Source organism: Giraffa tippelskirchi, chromosome 7, assembly GCF_054371585.1.
Source record: "Giraffa tippelskirchi isolate mGirTip1 chromosome 7, T2T-mGirTip1v1.2.pri, whole genome shotgun sequence".
Lineage (NCBI taxonomy): Eukaryota > Metazoa > Chordata > Mammalia > Artiodactyla > Giraffidae > Giraffa > Giraffa tippelskirchi.
In genome coordinates, this window is record NC_137281.1 from 40,354,329 (window position 1) to 40,364,280 (window position 9,952).

Consider the following 9,952-nt stretch of genomic DNA (forward strand, 5'->3'; position numbering starts at 1 on the left):
TCAAGGCTTCTGGGAGGCACAGGATTCCCTCAGTTAGGTTTTTTTAACAGGGAATCTGGAGAAGGGTTTTAGGATAGTTTTTCCTTTCTGAAGGTGAATGAGGTGGTATGTGTGTGAAGGTGAAGAGAGAACATGCCTTTAGGTGTGCCTGTGTGTGTGCAACTGGATGCACGTTCTCCCTTCTCTCAGGAACATATGAGGCTGCTCTACTGGCAGGGGCAGGGGAACAAGCAAGCAGGTCCACCCAGGATTTCAAGGCTCTGGGTGTCAGGCTACTCCTGTCAGCATGGCTGACTTCTCTCTGATGTCCTCCAGTAACTCATTCCTGCTTTGTTTGGTCTTCTCGAATTCTCAAGACAGGTTTTGTTTTTTTCTTTTAGTTAGTTATATTCTTTCTTCTTATCAAAGTAATACATTTAATATGGACTTTATTTTTCAGTTCACAGCAAAATTGAGCAGAAAATCAGAGTTCCCAGACACCCATGTCCCCTCACTCTCCAACAAAGCACAGTCTCTCCCATTATCAATACCACGTAAGACTTAGCAACTAAGCAACAGCAACATAATATTAATACTACATCCAAGTTTACGTACTGGTAACATTTTGGCTGTATAATCCACTTATCAGTGTGTGTGTGTGTTCTTTTTTCCTTATCAAAATCATTTTGGGAATATCATTTTTGCCACTCTTTTCAACTAATACCAGACCTTGTAAATCTTTTGACATTCTTAAATATTCTAACAAATGATTTTCCATGACTGCATAGTTCCACATTGAATGTCTGATTGTGTTTTTTCTAACCACAAATTATTATAAACACTGAAGGCATGGACCTCCTCTATACCTTTTCCTCCCTTAGGACAGATTCCCAGGGAGGAACTGTGACATCAGAGGATACCATGCTGTCAGACTGTCCTCACAACAAGCCAGGGCAGCCTTGGAAAAGGCCACCGATTCGCACCTCTACCTGCAAAGGATGAAACTGCCCCTTTATCTGCAGACTTACGCAAACTAGATATTTAAATGTAAAAATCTGTTATATAAGCAATTAAATTATGCCATCTCAATTATAAATAAAATAAGGAAACAGATCATGTCTCTCTCCCTTGTTGTTGTTGTTTAGTCATTAAGTTGTGTCCAAGTCTTTTGTGACCTGGTGGACTGTAGCCCACCAAGCTCTTCTGTCCATGGGGTTTCCTAAGCAAGAATACTGGAGTGGGCTGCCATCTCCTTCTCCAGCAGATCTTCCTGACCCAGCGATGGAACCCAACTCTCTTGCATTGGCCGGTAGATTCTTTACCACTGAGCCACCAGGGAAGCCTCTTCCTTCCTACAGGTCCCTAGATATTCATTTAAATGAACCTGTTTAAATGGCACCTCCAACACTGTCCTAATTATTGGGACCATTAAATGAATAAGTCATTCTCTCTCTTCAAGGATTTTATTCATTAGAGTGGAGATAGCTAAGCACAGAGGATGAGATGGTTAGAAAGCATCACTGACTTAATGGACATGAATTTGAGCAAACTCCAGGAGATAGTGAAAGACAGGAAAGCCTGGCGTGCTACAGTCCATGGAGTCTCCAAGAGTCAGACATAACTTAGCAACTGAACAACAGCAACAACAAGATAAGCATATAACTAAGTTATGCAATGTGCTATAAATTCTTTGTACATGGTTGGTACTCAGTAACTTATTTTGAATGGAGGCCTAGATGAAGAAGACTAGTGGACTGTGGAATTGCAAAGGAGATAGTCATTAATTTTTTCTGAGGGTGGTGAGGAGTGGCTTCCAAGTGGAGGTGTCTTGCCATCCATTCATTCTCCAGCTGTGTATAAGCACTGGGCACTCTTTTTTTTTTTTTTCCTTTTAATTTTTGGCCATGCTGGGTCTTCATGGCTTCATGTAGGCTTTCTCTAGTTGTGGTGAGCAGGGGCTGCTCTCTAGTTGCAGTACGCAGGCTTCTCATTGCAGTGGCTTCTCTTGTTGAGTAGCACCAGCTCTAGGGTGTATACTAGGGCTTCGGTAGTTGTGGCACATGGGTTTAGTTGCCCCTCGGCGTGTGAGATCTTCTTGGACCAGGGATTGAACCTGTGTCCTCTGCATTGGCAGGCAGATTCTTAACCGCTGGACCATCGGAGAAGTCCAGTATCAGGCCCTCTTCTAGGTACTGGAGACATGGTCACTGAGGCCAGTAGAGCCCTTGACCTTATGAATCTTCCATTTTTGCCGGGGAAGTGAGGAGGTTGGGAAACAGGCAGCAAACAAGGAGACAAAAACAACAGCATGCTATGTCAGGTGTATCAGTGATGTGAAGAAAAGGAGGCCAGGGAGGGGGATAAGGGGGGCTATGTAGGTTGAGGTGCTCTAGCAGCTGACTTAAAAGGTAAGTAGGGTTTCACCAGGCTGAGATGAGAAAAGCATCTGGGAAGGTGTAGAAGCCTGAACGAAGCCACAGGTGGGTGGTGTGGTTCAGGGAGCTGAGGAGCGCATGGTTGGGGTGTGGCAGGGGTGAGGATAAAAGAAGGGGGGCAGTGGTGGGAGACTGAGGTGAGGAGGCTGGGGGCTGCGGGGTTTGGAAGGATGCCCTCCTTAGCTGACAGACTGACCAGCAAAATTGGCGCTTATCGTCTCTCCTCTATTTCCTGCTGAGCAGTTGAAGGACAAAGAGAAATTTGGTCCGATTACTAGCCCAGGGTGCCTCCTGGAATAGTAGGAGGAAATATTTCATGCAGTTTTTCTGTATGTTCCTTGGTGGCTTCTCTCCTCCTGCCACCAATCAGTAGCTCCTAAAGCCCAAGCAGTCCGGCAAGGTTTGGACCTTCAGAAAAGTGAGGCAGGGTGAGATTAAGTCACAGCGTGGTTAGATGAAATACAGGATATCCAGTTAAATGCCACTCTCAGATAAATGTGCAATATTTTTTTTTTTATTATAAGTACATCCCAAATATTGGATGATTAAGTCAGATTTAACAGGATGTTCTGTATTTTCACTGCTAACCCTGGCTGGAAAGCCAGACCTGGATGTCTGTGTCATCTTGCAAGGTCTCTGAGAGCAATAGAGAGAAAACATTAGCGAAGAATCCTTGTCCTATTTTGGTTTTATTTCTCCTAGGAATGATTAAATTATTTTCTACGTGGTTTCTTCCTTCTGGAAAGCCAGGAAGATGTGTGTTAATGCATGTTGAACTAAAATAATGAGTAACTGCACTTAGGATGACTTCTGTAAGGGGGAGTTGGAAGGAAATCCTCCTCAAGTTCCTGCACTGGCAGATGGTGGTGTTGGGGGTACAGACTTTGTAGACATGTTCCTTTGGGATTTAGTGCAGTTGAAGAAGGGTTGGTATAGTGACTATGTGTCCACGTAGCCCAAGGCTGTCCTGGTTTACAGCTGTTTTCCCACAATAGTGCCACCTTTCACAGTCAAAAGTATCCTGGTTTTAGATGATAAATAACATGGTCATTCCGTGAGGTGGCCTGGGAAGCCAGAGAATTCGACTGCACATTTACGGGCTGGAGCAGTGCCACGGCCTTGCTGGGCCTCCCTTTCTTCATTTGTGAATGAGGGGGCATTGAGCAAAATTCTAAGTTCTCTTGCCAGCTTCCAAACTTGATTTTTAATGTACGTCTTTGGGCAAAGCTAACAGTGAGGGGATGTTTGTTCACCCTCCATTTGAGGATGATGTCTATTCCAGGGCTTTATGTGTTGTGTTTGTTCAGGCTAGCAGAGTTTCATTCAGTTCAGTTCAGTTCAGTCGCTCAGTCAGAGTTTCATTAGTTTCCAAAATTCTCTGAAGAGTGAAAACTGAAAAAAACTATTATTTTATCCCTGGGATATGAAGACCACGTGGTAAATAGAGACTGAAATAAATGCAGTTTTAGCTAACAAACACCTGACCTTTGCTAATTTGGGCCCTATTGAATAAGCAAATTTTTATACATAAAGTCACTGTGCAAGTTATAGGAGAGTTCAGTGAAATGTCCACTTTCTTACTCCTCTCCCAGATCCACAGTGTTCCCCCAGAACCAGTTGTAAATCCTTCCAGCCCTTGTGAATATAGGCTATATTCATAATCATTTGTGTAATACACTTACAATTTTTAAAACTCAAAATAGCATATTTTTAGTGTTTTAGTATACTGCTCATAATATTTTTTAGCCATTATTTCCTTTCATTAATTATAGATCTATCACACACTTTCTTTTATTTAGTTGTATGGTATTTCATAGTATGAACATACTAAAATATATCTAAAGAATACCTTATTGATAATTTAGATTGTTTCCAATTATCTGCTATAACAAATAATGCTTCAGTGATTATCCTAATTTCTAGAAATGGAAGCATTCATTTTAATAGTTGTTGCCATATATTTTAATAGTTGTTGCTATATTTTTGCGGAGAAGGAAATGGCAACCCACTCCAGTACTCTTGCCTGGAAAATCCTATGGACAGGGGAGCCTGGTAGGCTGCAGTCCATAGGTTCGCTAAGGGTCAGACACGACTGAGCGACTTCACTTTCACTTTTCACTTTCATGCATTGGAGAAGGAAATGGCAACCCACTCCAGTGTTCTTGCCTGGAGAATCCCAGGGACGGGGGAGCCTGGTGGGTTGCCGTCTGTGGGGTCGCACAGAGTCAGACACGACTGAAGTGACTTAGCAGCAGCTATATTTTTATTTTAAAAGACTCTTCTGATTTGCATGTCAAAATACAGGCACTTTCCTGGAGCTTGAAGAACTATTTTGCAAGGAGGCAAAGATTCAGGGTGTTGGTTCTTCTTGAAATTTAGTTCTGAGTGGCCTTTTTTTTTTTGGCAGTTATTCCTTGACTTGTGCAATTGGATCAAACCTGTGTGTGTGTGTGTGTGTGTGTGTGTGTGTGCGCGCGCACATGCTCAGTTGTGTCCAACTCTTTGTGACCCCATTGACTGTAGCCCGCTAGGCTCCTCTGTCCATGGAATTTTCTAGGCAAGAATACTGGAGTGGGTTTCCATTTCCTTCACCAGGGGATCTTCTCAATGCAGGGATTGAACCGCGTATCTTAGGGATCGAACCCACATCTCTTGGGTCTTGTGCATTAGCAGGCAGATTCTTTACCACTAGCATGAACTGGGAAGCTGCTAGATCAAACCTAGACCAAATTAAATCTTACTTATGTAGAAACCTGGTCTCCATGACCTTGCGTTTATCTGAGGAGTGATTTATTGGTGTAGGCTGCAGTCCAGCTATGGATGACTCTGATGGGAGGACATACTTATCCCTCCATCTATAGAAGCTGAATTAGGCTTACTGGGATTAACTGAGACTGAAGGACTTGTTCATCTACTTTAATTATCCTTCCAGTGGGAGCTTTTTCCCAGACTGGATTTTGGATCAGAAGAAGAATGGAGGCTGGAGGGGCAATGATAGAACAGTTCAGTTAAAGATCTTACAGGAAAGGCCCTCGGAACTAAAGGCTGTAGCCTAATACAGATACATAAGATTTTTAAAAATCTTTTTGAAGGGAAAACACATATTAAAATTTAAAAAGATGCATCTTGTAAACTTTGAGTAATTTGTCTCCTCTATGAAATTATTTTTTCCTAGGAATTTCATTAGAAGAAAGGAATGTTTTTCTTTGTTCTGAAACAAAGCAGTCTGTCCCATACTGAAACTAGCACCCCTCACCCCCACCCCATCAAACCAAAGTTAACAAAAGGATGAAGGCTAGAGTGAGGAGGGATTTGGAGAGCTGAAGACAAAGGCTGGACAAAATGGTCATTGTGCCATCATTGTGTTCTCTGCTGCCCTCTAGTGGTCATGTGAGGGAGTTGGGTGTAAAAATGTCTCAAGGTCATCCTTATATAACTAGATTGTAGAAGGGAGAAAGGTGGCATTAGGTAGTCCTTAAAACCGCCCATCTTGTCAACACCGTGACTAGTGATGAGGGAGCAAACGTTCCAGGGTAGAAACCAGAGAATATCCAAGTGTATGAAGATCTGCAACAGGTCTGGAAAACAGGACACTCTACACCTAATTCAATGTGAATTTTATATATACAACATTGACTCAGTGCCAGCTTTTGTGTGCAGCATTGAAGATACAGGGAGGGGTTAAACATCACCCCTGTCCTTGGGGGAGATCCCAGTGTGGAGGGCTGGGTAAAAAACACACAGCAAGCTAGACCAGGAACAGTGTTATAGGAGGCATTTGACGAGACATTTGTTCTTGATAGTAATTCTCAAGTTAGAGTGAGATTACTCATTGAGCATTTTCATGTGTTCCAAAAAAGGAAAACATTTTCTTGTTCTGTAGAGATGATGCTGCAGGGTAGGGATAAAGTTTTCTTTCTTCTCTTCTCTTTTTGTAAAACACTGAATTTGAACTGCTGAGGTGGCACAACTATGACAGCTCAAAGTTTCAGTCCTGGTTTGAAGATGAAAGCCAAAGCGTGTACATGGGTTCTTTATTCCTTTGCTAAATAAATTCCTCTGTGAACTACGGGGAATGAAAGGCTCCGCCGAGGGAGGCCATGGGGTCAAAGATGGCCGCTCGCTCCCCCATCTGGGCAGAGCAGCACCTAATGCTCCTTGGGGGATCTTTTCTAGGCTCCTCCCCATCGTTAACTTTTAGGAACTCTCTTTATTTATAGACATGTAGGCCTTGCTCAGTGCCAGATTTTGTGTGTGGCATTGAAGGTACGGGAGGAATTAAACATGACCCCTGTCCGGGTGTAGAGGGCAAGGTACAACCAAGCAGCGAGTCAGACTAAGAACAGTGTTCTAAGAAGCACTTGATAAGACATCTAACCCCGGGTCTTTTGTTAGAGCTTTTGGACTGCATTTGTTAAGAACTAATTTTCCACTGTTTGCATTAACTGAGGAGCCAGAGAGGGCCCACAGAAGAGGGTGGGTTGAAAGGGGTGGGGTTCCACCTTTAGTATCTAGAGTAAGGATATTATTAAGATACGTGGATTTAGGAAGCTACCCTTTCCTTAATCTGGAATTTATTGGAAGACTAAGGACTATACCTCTTATGAGCATTTTGTCTCTATCTGGCTAGTGTCCATTCTCTTGTTTTCCTCCATCCACATTGGATTTTATGTGGGCAACCATCTGCCCTCACTCGCCTTCTCCTCGAGTTCAAGCTCTCTGGAGTGTAAACCCTGACTCAGAGTTTCATATCCGCAGGCTACTGTGGTAAGTTCAGGGAAGGCGCAAGGCCTGGACTGAACCAGTGAGAGCAAATGGGACTCTATTCTGAGACTTTTGTTGAAGCCACTGTGGGGAAGCGTTCTTTCTCTTGTGTGGTAGTCAGGAGCCTGGGAGATGAGCCTGGGAGATAAGCCTGCGGCTGCGGACATCTTGCCACCACAGAGGGAGAAGTTATCTCAGAGTTCAGCCATTCTAGACAAAAGAAGAAAAATTGGTGCCAGAGTCCTAATGATGTTGTTTGAACACCTGAATGCAAACATGTTTGAAGCCTCATATATGCATGAACTTTTCAGTTGTATGAGCCAGCCTCTTTCTTTCTGGCTCTTGTTCAAGTCAGTGGTTCTCAGATTTTGATGTGCATCCAATCACTTGAGGAGCTTGTTAAAATACAGATTGCTGTGCTTCACCTGAAAGGAGGTCTAGGGTAGGGACCAGAAACTTACACTTCAAGTAATTTCCCAGGAGATGCTACTGCTAGTGGTCCATGGACCATACTTTGGAAACCGTTGGCTGATAAGACTTTTTTATTTTTGCTGCTTATGACCAAAATTGTCCTGATACCATATCTTTTCTAAATAGGAAAGAATCTTATTCTTAGAAGAATTAATAGAAGAAGATAACATAAAGTGTCTGGGAACTCATCAATAAGCACTTGAAAAATGACATGGCTGAACATCACAACCATCCTATAGGATCAATTTGAGGTTTTCTTAAGGTGGTTTTCACACTGTTTTGATGTATACCTGAAAACTTTATATGCCTAAAGGCAAGGCCAGTGGAGTATATGGCAAATGAGCAAAAACAGCAGGATGAATACGTGTTTTGTCAAAGACTTACAACCTGTGCATTGAGAAAATGCACATTTTTTTCACTGTGATCCAGTCTGTCAAAAGAATGCTTTTCGTGAGAAACATCAAAGCCATTTCATCTGCAAATTTCATTTTTTTTGTATCCCTTAATCTACCCTGTTGACAAAAATTTCTGTCAAGTGCCTCAAACCATTGTATTAACAAATTTTGTTTTGTCAATCATGATTTAGCCTGCTTGCAAAAGCATTTTGTAATATTCTGCTCCATCCTGCAGGAAGAATACCTAAGTCAATGCCTTCATCTTAATATTGAAAGCAAGTAAAGAGGGAAAGTAAAAGTGGTGTCAAGCCTGTTCATTTAGCACATCTATTGGATGTCCCTGTGCATTTTAAATAAATCCAGCTCATCTGAAGTCTTCCCTGAATAATGCAAGCCACAGTGCAGATAAGGATATTACAGTAACATCACAATTTTGCTTTCATCCAGTTCCTTGCAAAGAAAGAATCATCTTATATCTGACACCTTTTGAATCCCAAACTCTGTCTGGAAACAGTGGTCACTGCAGAAGTGCTATGGTGGCCAGTGTGGGTGGCTGTGACTTTTGCCACGGGGATCCTGTGTCCAGCATTGTGGCAAGCCCACTGAATTCTGCATATTCTTTTTTACATTCCTTCTTGACCCCTCTAAGACTCCTTCACACTTCTCTTCTCCATGGCAAACTACCCCAGTTCCTGAACTCATTCTTCCCAAACCATTCATCATCTTCATGACCACCAAAAATGCATGCTCCCTCACATGACAAATTATGTGCAGCTAATAATAGACTTCCTGGAGCTCTGGACCCCAGAATTGCTGTCTACAGCCAAGGGAATCGAGATTGAGTGCACAGTTAGGGAGAAACGAATCAATTCTAATAAGTGACAAACAATCAAACTCTCCTTTCTGTCAGAAGCCTGAGCTAGTGGGTTAGACAGACAAGGGCTTTCTGGACTCATGGTTTCTGCAGAGTGGTCCTCAGAATGCGTGTTCAGGGGTGTTGGGAGGAAAGGGGCTCTGGGCAGTCCAGAAGTGGAGAGAAAAGCAAAGCGATGGTCTCTGGCTTCAGGTTCTGTGTGTTATGCCCACATAACCTTTACTTCTAGAAGCCAAGACAGGCCCACAACATACACTACTATATTGGGTTGTATGATGAGAAAGGGTTTTTGATTGCAGATGTTGGAGAATGTAATTCAGACTGGCTTTATTTAAAAAAAAAAAAAAAGAAATGAATGAAACCCTTTTGGCTTCTATACCTTACCCATTAAGGGTGCGTGCATGCTAAGTCACTTCAGTTGTGTCCAACTCTTTGCAACCCCATGGACTGTAGCCCGCCACACTCCCCTGTCCATGTGATTCTCCAGGCAAGAATACTGAAGTGGGTTGCCATGATCTCCTCCAGGGGATCTTCCTGATCCTGAATCAAACCTGCATTTCTTAGGTATCCTGCATTGGCAGGTGGCTTCTTTACCACTAGTGCCATCTGGGAAGCCCACCCACTAACAGTAAATCTTACTTTAGGTGCAGCTAGTTATAAGGACTCAAGTCACCACAGATGTGATTTCTTATTCTCCATGTCTTGGCCCAACTTTCTCTTTGGAGAACTCCTTCTTAGATGCGTTTCTTCTCATAGTTGCAAGATGCCTGTTTCCGCTTTTCAGGGTCCCTTTCTTGCCAGCTTCGAGTCTAGCAGAAAAGAGTTAGTTTTTATTCTTAGCATTCCCAGAAAACTTCCCCGATTAGGGAGCCTTGGGTCACGTGCTCTCACCCCAGAAACAGTGACTCCGTGAAGAGGGCTGGGGCCTTTCACTGGCTTAGGCCTGGGTTGTATATTCTACCCATGAAGGTCTAGGAAGACTGAGATAGGACTGGATGGGCCTTCAGCTGGAAGTCAGGACTGATAGTGAAACA

At 43.0% G+C, this 9,952-nt stretch overlaps 1 long non-coding RNA gene across 1 annotated transcript; it reads left to right on the plus strand.

Moving 5' to 3' along the window:
• Positions 1-1,777: 1,777 nt before the first annotated feature.
• Positions 1,778-9,270, plus strand: LOC145515049 (uncharacterized). Its single transcript, XR_014060649.1, has 2 exons — positions 1,778-4,282; positions 4,987-9,270. It is a non-coding gene; the product is annotated as an uncharacterized LOC145515049 (long non-coding RNA).
• The last annotated feature ends 682 nt before the right edge of the window (positions 9,271-9,952 follow it).